The sequence below is a fragment of the Gossypium raimondii genome, chromosome 3, assembly GCF_025698545.1.
Source record: "Gossypium raimondii isolate GPD5lz chromosome 3, ASM2569854v1, whole genome shotgun sequence".
NCBI classification, from domain to species: Eukaryota; Viridiplantae; Streptophyta; class Magnoliopsida; order Malvales; family Malvaceae; genus Gossypium; species Gossypium raimondii.
The window spans coordinates 30,783,372-30,797,771 of record NC_068567.1 but is presented as its reverse complement, the minus strand read 5'-3'; the positions used below and the strand labels follow the sequence as shown (position 1 = coordinate 30,797,771).

General features: G+C 31.9%; 1 non-coding gene across 1 annotated transcript; it reads left to right on the top strand.

Annotated features, from left to right (window-relative positions):
- The first annotated feature begins 251 nt into the window (after positions 1–251).
- On the top strand, positions 252–358 carry LOC128040118 (small nucleolar RNA R71). The gene has a single exon (XR_008194777.1). It is a non-coding gene; the product is annotated as a small nucleolar RNA R71 (small nucleolar RNA).
- Positions 359–14,400: the final 14,042 nt, after the last annotated feature.

The window sequence follows — 14,400 nt, the reverse complement described above, 5'->3', positions numbered from 1 at the left end:
TTGAGGAAATTGAGGATACCTGAGATGCAAGTGAAGTGAGAGCGTCCATTTCATGTACTCCAGTGACTCATCTTCCTAACGCTGTTTGATTTGTTGGCCATTGATAGTTGTTGCTAATAATCCTCTCAATGATTTCATAAGCCTCATTATAAGACTTAGAAAGGAGAGCACCATTAGCAGAAGCATCCACTACTATCCTCATGTAAGCATTAAGATCGTTATAAAATGTTTCAAGTTGGATGCAATGAGGGATTCCGTGATGAGAGCATCTTCATAATAGTTCTTTAAACCTCTCAAATGCCTCATACAAGGACTCATCATCCATCTGTTGGAAGGTAGTAATCTCGCTCCTCAACTTAGCATTCTTACTAGGTGGGAAGTACTTCAAAAGAAATCTTTCTGCTAACTCTTGCCATGTGGTAATGGAATTTGGTGGCAATGAGTTCAACTAGGCTCGAGCTTTTTCCCTTAGTAAATATGGGAACAACTTTAATCGTAGTGCATCTTCGGGTACTCTGGCTAGCTTGAAAGAATCTCTTACCTCCATAAATAGTCTTAAGTGAAGGTAAGGATCTTCAGTAAGCATTCCACTAAATTAGCCCACTATTTGAAGCATATGGAACATGACTAGCTTCAGCTCAATTTGTTGTGCCTTAATTTCGGGTCTCCTAGTACCTTGATTAAGGTCATGAAATACTGTGACGACATACTATCTTATACCTCTATCCCTATCATTAGCAAGAATGATAGGATTTTGAGTAGGGTTTGCTCCGTTTCCTTGATTTGGACTTTCGTAGTTCATCTCTTTGGTCATTCTCTCAACTGCTTGTCTCCTTCATTGTCAAAAAGCTCTTTCAATCTCAGGGTCTACGGGGAGTAAATTAATAATTCGATCAATACTCATAAACACCTAAAATAACACAAAAAAAAACCAAAATGCAAAATTAATAAATTCATAAATAATGACTTTTAAAACAGTCCCCGACAACAACACCAAAAACTTGGAATGACGGAAATTTGCAAGTGTACACTATCGTAACAAGTAATAAAGCGACAAATAAATGTCGAGTTATCGTGCCCTCAGGGACTGTGAAAGAAAATTAATTATGAAATGAAATTCAAACAATTTGGTGATTAAAAATATATTGATTTTGAGAAAGTAATACCCCGAAAATTACTACAGTAAGAAAGTAGGTATCCTTGACAATAAAATAAGGAAATAAAGTGACAAAAAGGGAAATTTTGAGTTACGGCAATATTTGGAATTATATTATGACATATTAATTCAAGAAAGGATTAAATCGCAAAAGTGAGAAAAGTTTTGTTGCCCAATAGGAAATACTCAAAATTTTAGGGATTAAAGTGTAAATAAAAAAATTTGAAGGACCAATAGTGTAAATATTTTAAGGGTGGAATAGTCTAGAAACTAAGGAAAGTGGATGAATTAGGACCAAATTGAAAAGGTGAAGAATTTTGAGGGACTAAATTAGAATTTTACCAAATTAAGTGATGACTCAAGGATGGAATTTTTAAAGATTATAAAGAAGAAAATGGCCAATTAGAAGAGAGAGAAATCTAGAAGACAATGATGATGTTGGAGATATTTTATATTAATTAAATAAATAAATATTAGTTTATTAATATTTTAATTTGATTTTTAAATGATATTTTACTATTTTATTAGTATTTTATTTAGTATATATAAGAAAAGGAAGATAAAGAGAGGAGAAGAAAGAAAGTTTTGCTTTCTTTACAATTTGGTCCTTCCACCAAAAATTTACCATTTTCACCTAGAAATCAAAAGAATTTTCATAGCTTCCAAGAGAGAAGAATAACAAGGAGACAATGGAGACCTAAAATATCAAGTTAGATTCAAGAAATAGAAGCTGGAGGAGAGAGAAAATCAAGTTAAAGATTGAAGTTAATAGCACAAGGTAAGAACATCAAGATTTCAATATATTTTTTAGTTTGATATTATTGAAAAAGCGTGGAAATAATGTTATAGTAGAGTTTTCTTATATAAAGTCTTATGTTCTTGATATATTAGTGAAGATAAATAAGTGAAAATGATGGGAAATATTATAGAGAAAGGGAATAAGGGAGTTATACACCTAGTAATCAACATTTTGCACTAAAACAGCTTTTGGACAAAGAAGAGAGGTTAAATTTGAAAAATCACCATAAATTGTGGAAATATAATTAGAGTATGAATAAAATATTTAAATAAATCTTGTTGAGTATAGTTTCTCATAGAATAAACGTGTAAGTAATGGAATTGTAAATCATGAGATATAATAAATTTTGTGAGACAAGGTCGAATGAATTCAGTTCCCTATTCGACTTGAAAAATAATTAAAATTGTAAAAAAATTATGGGTTAAAATTTTTAAATCCTTAATGAGTCTATTTTGAATAGAAACAAACAGGAACATCATCAAAATTCTGTACAAAGAGATAATTAATTTTTAGTGAAGAGGGGTCAGGACTATCAAACAGTGAAACGGGGGAAACTTTAAACATTAAACTGTACTTATTGGATAAAGTAAAAATTATGAAAATTTTATGGTAATAATACATGTGAGTCTAGTTTCAAATAAAATTTTTGGATCTCAATTCGAGTTCAGTAGCTTAATATATAATTAATTTAGTGACAATGACTCAAGTGAACAACTTCTTTTGAGTAAACAAATTAATAGTGGTATTATGTATATATCAAGGATGTGGAATGGAGTGGAGGACGAAAAATATATGTGAATATTCAGCTAATATGAGTTTATTTTAAAATAGCTAATTTACATGTTTTAGGTTTAGGGACTAAATTGAATAAAAGTAAAATTTTAAGGGTAATTTTGTAAAATGTCAAAAAGTGACCAAATTGCATGAAATGAATTGCTTTATTATTTAAATTAATAAATTGAATGAAATATTAATTTATATCAAGATTGGGTGGAAATTGAGGAAAATAGAAAATTACCAAAATGTCCCTAAATTTTAGTATTTCGCAATTTAGCTCGGTAAGTTCGTGTAACTTGAATTATATTCTTAGATGATTGAAATATATATATTGGATTGAGAAATTGATTTGTATTGTGAACATGAGAAATTGTGAATTGAATGAAATGGAAATGAAGCTTTGAATTACAGAAGTAAATATCGGGTCTCGTAGACCCTATTTGTTATGAATATAATATTTCGAGGATATGTTGTAAAGAATTTGAAAAGCACGTTAAGAATTTCAAAGTTTTAATTCGGATGAAATTTTGTAACTCGGTTTAATACGTATGCAAATGTATGTCTTCTAGTAATGCCTCGTACCCTATTCCGGCGTCGAATACGGGTAAGGGGTGTTACAATGTGACATCGTCAGATTCGGTCATAACATTTAGACCGGGTTTGGGGTGTTATAAATCAAGATGACATACTTGTGTTAGATTAATTACATTTCTTAACTTAATATTAGTAAAACAATGTTCAAGTTGTTACGACTAAATTCACAGCAACTTGGTAATTTGTTAACTTTAGCACATACAGACTTACTAAATTAACTAATCTCTTAAACATATCACTATGCCAATTCAAACAATTAATCAATTTAAATAATAAAGCAAAAGATTAAGTGAGATAACAATATATTTCTACATTAAAATAGTTCAATCGCAATAGTCTTGCAAGTTATGCAAGACTAATGTACCATTTAATATCGTCGCTAATTTAACCTCAACTACCTTAGAAGATTAAACATGCATTGATTAAGTATTATCTTAATTAATTACAATTTCAATACAATTAATAATTAATTCATTAGTTTCCTTACAATTGTACTGTAAGAATAACATAATCATGATTTTACTAATCAAACATTTTACCAAGACCTATAACAACACAAACATGATTTTAATAACTTAAGTGGACGAAATGAAATCAACCTAACACGAATTAAATTTAAGCCATGTTAATTAAATTCAAAATAAAAACATAAAAAATGTTCATAGACATGTTCATAACAACAACAATAAAAGTTAAATGATAGGAAACTAGAATAAAATCTCCTGTTTCTCTTAAGTCTGACTAGTTTACTCCGCTCCTCCTTCGCTCGTTCTTATTGAACCAAGGCTTCTACAAGCACTTGAATGCTACTACCAAAGGTGGTTGAAAGGCTCCTTTCTAAGATGGAAATCAACAAGAGAATAGAAGGAAAAAAAATTGAAAGCAATGAAAGGTTTGGAAGAGAGAAAATAAGAGAGAAGTGTGGAATGAAAGGTGAAAGAAGTGTGCTGAAATGAGTAGAAAGGGGGTATTTATAGGTGGGATTGGCTGCTAAAACTGACAAAGAAATCAGTAGTTGTAAACCCCCTATGCCGGCCACACATGTGGCAAGTTTGAAGGTTTCAAACTTGCTAAATTTGGCTAGGGGCAAATCTACAAAAGCTTGATAAGTGGAGCGGTTTGAATGCAATTTCAAGAGAATTTTCAGAGCTGCTTTGCAAGTCAAATAATCAACTAATTTTAGCTAATTAGGTCAACATGTTGGACAGTTTTGGGTAGCCCATTTGCTTGGTTGGATCAATCTCCCAGTTTAGCACAATTGGGCCTCCTTTTATAATTTAATTAATAATAATTATTTAACCCAAAATAAATTGGATTAAAATTAAAATTATTTATATTATGTATTAATATTCATCATTTAGATAGTCTTAGGCTGAGAAATTAATTCGCCTTGATGCTTTAGAACTCACTTCTTAGTTTTGCAGTTCTTGTAGTGTCTGTTGAGCCAATTTTCACCCTTTGTGGAAATCTATCAAAAATAAATCAAAATTTATGAAAATTTATTATAAAATTAATTAAAATTCAACATGTTAATAATTTAAGTATAATATAATTATTTTATAATTATATTATATTTTTCGACAAGAATTACACCGAAACTGTATGAATTTAAGTTAAAAAGGGCATGAATATATATATATATATTTTTGTGTTTCTAGTTTTCATATTACACATTGCCATGGGTCTCAACAATATGTTGTTACAATTATTTTCATATCATGACAAGCCAGTTTGGTTAGCAATATACCTGCCCTACCAGAGGCATCACAAGAGACATTTTACCTAGAATTTACTTACCCAGATTTGTTCATGCATAGCTGATCGATTCATATATTCCAATATCAAACTTTATTTGCATGCTCACTGATCAGTTTCCATTCATAGAGTAGTTCCGTAGTTTATACATTATATCGTCACACACATAACATTTTTTACTATGCTTACCCACTTACCCATTATCTAAGGTGTTATCATTATATATATCACACCCCAAAATTTTGTAAGCCTGGTAACCGATAATGTTTTTGACAAAGGCTATTTGGATATTAAATCAATTTCTGAAAATGAGTATTAAATATCTTTAATTTTGAAAATAAGACTGATTTGTAAAAGAGTCAAAATTGAGAGTTTTTATGAAGCAATTTGCCCATAATTTTAAAATTGAACCTAATGAACTCTCATTCCTAGTTTTATTTCACGATAGTTTTGCCTTTGCTAGTTGTGTCGTCCGTTGCTTTTGATCTCCAATTCCTAAACCCTCTTGATTTCCAACATCCCTTAAACTATAAATCTCCATTGAAACCAAGAAAACACCCAAAAACATCATTAATTGCATCATCTTCTTCAAGAGTGGATTTTCCAAAATTTTGTCAAAGTTCATTTTTCTTACATTTAAGATAACCAATCATCTTTGTATTAATTTTAATTGTTATTTAGACTTTTAAATCAAATTTCTAACCATTAAAACACATGTTTTAGATAAACGCCAAAATTTTGGTCATTAATGGTGGATTTCAGGTTTGTGGATTGAAAATTTGTTTTAAAGTATTTTCAATTGTTTTTAACATAATTAGAAGGTTTCTAAAGTTACTTTGAAGTTTCATTAAGGAATTCTCAAGTCTTAATGAATTTTTATCATAATGTCCAAAACTTGTCGAAAAATTCTGATACCTTGAAACGTGTATTTTTTTAATAGTTTAAAGGTTGGGAATTAACCATAGATGAATATTCATATGAATGGAATTTGTTTCATGCAAAAAAGATTAAGTGTAGATCGAGTTATTTGAATTTTTTGGTTTTTATGTTGAAGCTTGTTTGAGCTTTCGGTTCTTTAGCGAAAGCGTATTTTTGGGAAGTGTTTTCGAATCACTACTCGTAGATGATTCATTAGCATAAACCCCTACTCTAAATTCCGAGTGTAAGTGTTCTCACACCTATGATATAATGTGATAAATGTGTGTTTGTGCAATTGTGAAAATATGAACATGTATGAGATACTATAATATGTGCTGTAAGTTTGTGATGACTGCTGTGAAAGTGAATATGTGGGTATCTAATTCATGTCATGTGACAGTAGATATGAGGGTATGCTTTCATAATATGTGAAAATGGTTATAATGTGCTAATGATATGTATATGCAGTGAACATGTGCGGAAATCAGTATGTAAATATGTGTTGATAGTGTGGATATTTTGATCTTGTGAACCTCAAAACCATTGGATATAGTTGGCATGCAATGGGATTGTGAGTACTCACCTTTATTATGTGATATTTGGGGCATTGAGGCCCAGATAGTTGTTGGGGAGATAAGGGAATGTGAGCTAAGATCTCCATTCAACGGGATATGTGTGTTTGGTATGTTGGAGAGTGCTAGCTATATGCTTCATTTATGGGATATATTCGACTCAACGAGTCTATGTGATGTGTTGGAGATTCAAGTATCTAATGAGTGGTGATAGAATCCACTTCATGTTTCATAATCTTAAGAGCCAAACTACCATTTAATGTATCTAATATGTGTGATATTATATATGCCTGAATAGTCTTGTAATCAATAAGTAAAAGAATGCTTGAAAAATAATGAAACATGTGAATTTTGATATGGAATTAGAGATGCCATGAATACGATATATAACTCCCTAATTGTTGCATAATGACTTGTTTGTGTAGTGGTTGTTCTGAGTATTGATTAAGCTTGTTAAGCTCACCCAATCCATTTTAACCTTTGTAGAGTAGTCCCATTCCCGTTGTGAGCAGTGTGGCCTTCGAGGGATTGATCCAAGCAATTCTTTTAGTTGCTATAATAGGTGTAATTGGTTTATTTTTAATATCGGACTTAAAGGGAATATGTAGACTTTATATCAGTTTTGCTAAGTAATTTTGGGGTTGTTTGCATGTTATTTACGTTTGGAAGCATGCGGATTTGAATAAGATATTTGGATTCTTGTTTGGATATTCTAAAGCTTATTTATCTAGGTGAATAAAGCATGTTATTTAGAGATGAGTTTAAACGATGTAATTGCTGATATATGCTAAAATTTGACAGTTTGAAACAAATGTATCAATAATAGGATTCTTAAAACAATACCTCTGTAATTTCGAAAGTGTAGTAAAACAGAATATAGAATTGGTATCAATACCTAGGCCTGAGTACCGATACTCGAGGTAAATTTATCGATACCTTGCGAAAGGTATGATAGTTTTCAATGTTTGGGAATTTTTGTGAGAAACAAAATGCAAGTTTCGTATCAATTTTTCATGTGGTATCGATACCACTTAAAGAAAATATTGGTACCACTCCTTTAGTATCGATACCTACGCAACATTTTTGGGAAAATTTGCTAAGTGGTCCTAACGCTCGATGTATGTCCATTTTATGTTTGTTTGTTGTATGTTAGCATGGGTAAACATTAATTTGAGTTTGCATGTCTTAATATTTGCATGATTGCTATAGTAACAAAAGAAAATAAAAGAGGCATGTATACTAAATGTGACGATTATGATGAAATTGATGTGAGACTGTGTGGTGTTGCATCCTAGAACTCAGGCTTGGTGACCATGTTGACTATAGGGTGTTACAACATATGTATATAATTAACATGCAGGAGTCAGAATAGAGACTTACCTGATACTCACCTAAATTGTAGCTCAAAACTCCAGACTCGAACAACCATATCGACCCAGTAGCAACAACTGCTTAAAAATACAAATTCATAATTAAAACCCATTTACACACAAATTGCTAACATATCAATGATAGATAACCCCCATGCATGACCTTGTATTCATAACTTACTGTTCATATGATTCTTAACATCTTAACTCCTTAAAAAAATTAACATGCAAAGCTATAATACTTACCAGAAGATGAAACAATCATTGATTAAGCCAAGAACCTTAGTTTCTAACTAATAAGAAAAAACTGACATTTAGGTTAAGAAAAAGGAAATAGAGACTAATACTGAAGGAAGAAGAAAATTTCTTCACGAAACATTCTCGCCAACATGTATATAACGAACTTCTCTTGTTGGAGCTTGACAAGTGTCGACCGTACCGAGAATTTGTCCTTCTTAATGGCCTACAGGTTTCGAGAGAATCTTGTATAATTGATACTTGACAGTTAATCCAGTTGACTCCTAACCAAATCTCACTACAATACCCAACTAACATAGTACTCAAAAAACTAGACGTACTATGCAAATGTCAGTAACTCACCTGACTTATACTTCATTTGATATATCGTTCTCTTATTTAACAAAATAACACATGGTGGATTACACTATGCCAAATAGGTAACTTCACAGCTCTACACCTTAAACTCGAATTCGTTAGACTCAGGGTGTGGCAACTCTCTCCGCCTTATCAAAATTTCGCCATCAAAATTTTTATAACTTGGAAAATTTAAGGACAACGACTGTATAACTATCTATTTGCGCTAGACGTAAAACATTAATTGGCGAATTGTTCCTTAACTCATAGTACCTTCATTTTAGACACCTATACTTTAAAAATCACTTGCTAGTAGAAATGACATTAGTCTATTTTAATAGGAGAATTCAATGATTGGTAGTCACTCTCGAAATTTCAAACATTATGTAACTTACGCTTTGACAAATGTCGAATTAATACTAGAAAACCTGAACAATTTCCATGAATTAAACTTTTGCACATGTTTGTTTCTATCTATAAAACAGATATTCAAACACCCCTTGTAGACACTTTGTTAAATCTATCGGAACCCTAATTTCTTTTTTGGTTAATCATTTTATTTTCTTCATCTTCAGTCTTCATCTTTTTCAAAGGTAACATTTGTTGTTCCTTTTTTTCTTTTTTCTTTTCACTTTCTTTCGTACAAAATGGTTAGAACAACAACTAGAGGGAGGTGCTGTGACCAACTTAACTAAAACATCAACCACAGAAATCCAAACTCATTTAGACCCCAAGGTCCTAATGATACTCCATTACGTATGGACACTCCTCTATACGAATGAAGTTCCAACCAAGTGAAATACACCGATACTTAAAAGGCTGAAGTATTCTCCACCCATTTTTTGCATACGATTTCAGACTACCACCGAGGTTTTATCTAAATGATAATACCCTAGGCTTTATCAATATGACATTCTTTCTTTAGTTGGAGGCCGGTTTTCATCTACCACTACACCCTTTCTTTTGTGCGGTGTTAAATCAATATGACATCGCAGGTGGACAACTATTAGTTTTTTCATGGTGGACCATACATTGTCGCATGCACCAAGAGCCACCACTGCTGGGCATAATCCAAAAGTATTACCAACCGAAGATAAAAATACAAGGTACTTATGCTAGAAATGCCTATTGTGGTGTGCACCTAGGTTGCAAGCCTATAATTCAGAATAGCATTTCAAATATTCAATTATGAAGAAATAAATATGTGAGGGTTATCTATAAACTTGAATCTGGTTTTGGTTTCCCCAATAGTGGTCCCTTCCTCGGGAGAATCTAATTGCACAGATTCAACTAAATGACTCCTAAGTTGTCTGGAAATAGTATAAATGACAAAGAAGAGGATGCGTACTCGAACTGGTTGAAGTGGTTTCGGTCAAAAATATTTTCCAATAATTGTCCGCAAGACATGAGTCCAAATGGTGTTCAGACAACTGACCCTTCAAACTGCTCAAACGATTATAATTTCCCTTTATCTTCAAAAGCCTGACCTAATAATGCTACTAGTGAATTGGCACAAGTCTTAATAGGGCGTATAGGGAGCCTCACTTATTCTTATATGAGATTTGCTGACTTCGTTCACGCAATTGGATTATTAGACCTCTTTGTACTATTTCTTCTTCTTCTTCAAGTTAAGCAAATTCTCACATTGATGGTGTTGGATCTTCTTCTAAATATCGTACTAGGTTCGATCGAGCACCAAGTATGGATATGATAGCTCTCTTGGGTAAGGCAGATGTAAAGGAAATAGCTACTGATGCTCCCATGAGAAAAAAAATTGTGAGGAAAGTTTAAAAGAGACCCAGGGTGGACGAAAACACCCAAGATACTGAAGAAAATGAAGCCCACAATTAAAGCGGCATAAACATAGGAAAGGGCTCCCAACACCAAAAGTTCCATCATATCTAGTTCCAACACTTCCTGCAGTCCATCTAGTGATAGAGGAGTCCGCCCATTCTGTAAACTCCCCAGTCCACAATGCTTATCCTACAATGGCTAAGCTCTTAGCATAAACATTATACCTTGAGCATCATGTTTTCCCTACAAGTTCTCAGCCCCAACCATCTTCTTTTAAAGAAACAAATGAGTTTTTCCCATGGAGTGACTTATTGAAATCAGGGCCATCTTATATTTCTCTAAGCTATACTTTTTAAAATCAAAATTGTAACATCCCGAGATCGGGTGTAATATCCCTAAACTGGGTCTAGTAGTTTTGGGTATATTTTTCGGGTTCTGGGTGTAAAACTAGGAATTTATTGGTTTCTAGTAATTTTTAATTTAATTTAAGAGGTTAATTTCATCTAAAATCGATTAAAAAATAATCCAAAAAATTAAAAAAATATTATTGAAAATTTTAAAGATTTTAAATAATTATTAGTGAAAATAATCATTTGGGTTGAAAAAGAATTTTAAAATAATTTTTATTGGGGTAATTTGAATAAAATTTAAATATTAATTAAATAGGATTTAATTGTAAAAGAAGAGAAAATTTAGAGTATTTATATAGCAAGTAAACCTTAAAATTTAGAATTTTGGAGGGAAATGATTAAATGGTAAAGTAAGGGAAATGTGGGAGTGGCCTTTAGGCAAATTTCCCAATTTTTAAATTTCTGGTGGGTGGTTTCAGTTTTAAAACTAATGTATCCAGCCCAGTTTTCACACATTTTACATCAGATTAGAGAGCTTTAAAATTTGTTTTCTTTACATTATTTCAAAGATATATCATCAGAGAACAGATTCAACCAATTTCCTTCTCAAAATACTCTCTCAATTCACTCAAAATTATTCTCAAAAGTAGCTAAAAATATTCTGAAATTTCTCATGTTTCTTGAATCAAGATTTTCAATCAACGAATTTAGAGCTAATCAAAGGTAATCTTGAATCCAAAACTTTTTTTTGTATGATGATTACGAACATTTTTACATGATCTGGGAGTCAATTAAAGGATTTTTATCAATGTCATCTTCTTCTAAGAACACATGGTTCTTTAATGGTGGATCTTAAATTTTGAGAGCAAATCCACAAATAAATGGATGTTCCAACTCAAAATGGATCTATTAAAGGTTTTTTTTTATCTTATTTATCAAGATTAAACATGATTTGTGAGGTAATTTAAAGAAATTTGAATTTCACCATCTTCATGAACTGATTTCCCGAAATTTTGTGAAATTGGTTTAAAGATGAAATTGATGCTTAGTATAAGTGTATTTGGTTTGGTTTGATGATTGAAAGTGTTTTGTTACAAATCCGGTAAGGTATCTTTGTGAGATGATTTCGATTAGTATAGTTAATTAAAGTTGGTGTTTATTATAGCATTAGAAAGGTGGTAATGTCTACTTTATCACTATTGAAGCTCTGAATCTTGAAGAGGATTGAGTTAACCAAAATTGAAGCTTGGATGTTCTTGGTTGATCACTTGTTTGTTGTAGAATAAATTGAGTGGTGAGTGTTTCTAAGGGTGGTTTGGTAAATTAACCCTCATTTATGTTTAATTAGTAACTTAATTGATTATTTCAATTGATTAGTTACAGCTGAATGGCTGATTTTTGCAAGATTGATATTTTATGCATGAGAGTTGAATTTTTATTGGATAATGGTAAGAATTTAGGTGATTTTGTGAAATTTAATTAAGCTAACTATATTGAGGATAGAAGCATGTTTATTGGAGTTTTTGATCATGATATATTGGTGTTACAATTGGTAGTTGAACATTGGAAAATGGAAATTAAAATGCTTGATTTAATTGGATGTTAAATGTTATGTTACATGTTACACATAAGCGTTTCGTCACATTAAATTGAGCATAATGATGACTGATTTATATGCTATGTTTGATTGAATATATTGACAATATGCATGGTGGATCCATTGGATATAGTTGGCATGCCATAGGAATTGTGAGTACTCACCTTTATTTGTGACATTTTGAGGATATGGCTCTAGGTGGACTAATTAGTTTGGAGTAGATAAATGAGTGTTGAGCATGAGTCTCCATTCATTAGGTTATTTGAGGCGCTATAAGGGAGCGTGTGCTTCGGCCTGCTCAACTCGGTGGACTGTATTTGATATTCGTGGAAGTTTGGAGATTCGTTTATCTGATTTATGATCACCCGGTTAAGACATGAAAAGTGTATGCTAATATATTTATGTATGATTATTGTTATATCATTCAATGTTTGTAAGCCATGAATGATTGATTCTTGATAGTGATAAAGCATATAGAAATTGAATTGACATCTTTCTCTATTTGTGGTTGATAATTAGTGATTAATTGGATGTGTTTTAATCATGATTTGGATGTTGATTTACTAGTCATTTTTATTAACATTCACTGAGCTTTTTAAAGCTTACACCCTCACAATTCGTGCAGATAATCGTCAAGCTTGAAAAGCTGAGGAGCCGAGCAAGAGAGTTCCAATAGATTTAGGCTTGGCAGAGACTTTATTACACATTTTAGAGATTGTAATCGGGCATTGTGTAACTCCTAGGAATTAGTTTTATTTTGGCTGTAATTGGACTTTTGACATTGGACATTTTATTTTGGATGGTTTTATAATAATTTTGAGGCATGTTTGAGTATAATTATTGAATGATTTACGGTGTATTATTGCTTGATAACATGGTGTGTGAGGCATGAAATTTATACTAACGATTGTTTAAATGAAGCTTCCATGGAGTGGTTTACTATAGACTAAGGTAAGCTATTTGTTTGATTTATTTGGTGTTTGTTATGCATGAAATTGATTGCCTAATTCTATATAATGGAAGCCTAATTAATGTCAATAAATTCAATTGAAGGTGTATGTATATGTATGCTAATTAATCGTAGTTAAGTAAAGTTTAGTTGGCCATTAAAATATGCAAAATCAGGTTCTAAAATGACTTTTTTGCAAAAACAGGTGTATTGATTTTCACACTTTGGCGTGTGAGGGGTTGCACACAAGCGTGTAGGTAAGTGACACGGGCATGTGCGATCGACCTAAAAGTTTTTCACGACATAAACATGGTCATTTGATGGCTCATGGTCTTGGGGACATGGCCATGTGGGTTTTTGGGGGTTTGAATTTTTATCTCTTTAAATTGATATTCTAATTTGTTTAAGTTACAATTTAGTCCTGAAAATTAATTAGTCTAATTAGAGCCTCAGATAACAAGGAAACTTGGTAAAATTTTGGTAAAATTTTAGGATTAGTCTCATATCAGGCCTCATTCTTCTGAGCTTCTGTTGAACTGGCTTGCAATCCTCCTTTATCGGTAGGCGATGCACTATAATGTCAGTGCTCAATCCGGGCATATCCTGGTATGACCATGCAAAGACATCTTTGAATTTTTGGAGTAATTCAATGAGGTCTCGCCTTATCTTTGCGGAAATCTTAGTTCCAATTTTTACCTCTTTTCCTTCTTCCAAGCTCATAATTTCTATTGATTCCTTGTGAGGTAGGATTTGTTTTTCTTCCTGTTCTACCATCCTCAACAAGTCCAAAGGTAAACCACAATCTACGTCACCTTCAAATTCATGCAATCCCTCTAAACACATGTTTCGTTCAAAAGGAAACTCTTAGTTTGTAGCGGCGTCATTCACGTTATTGATATATAGGGACCTATTATGGTTAGAAAAGAATGTATGAATTTATGTACAATTATTTGTGCAATATGATTGTGAAAGAATACCTTTATATATTTACTCGTATGGAAAGAATAAAAGAATTTGCTCGAAACAATTGCAAAGATGTATTTTATTAAAATAACGATGTTTGAACATAAGCCTATTTCACAAAAGAGTTCTTATTGTCTCTAGGCTAAAACAACAAGTTGGTTCTGAATATTACTCTGAGAAAATTCTAAAGACTTCAGGTATTTCTTCCGCAG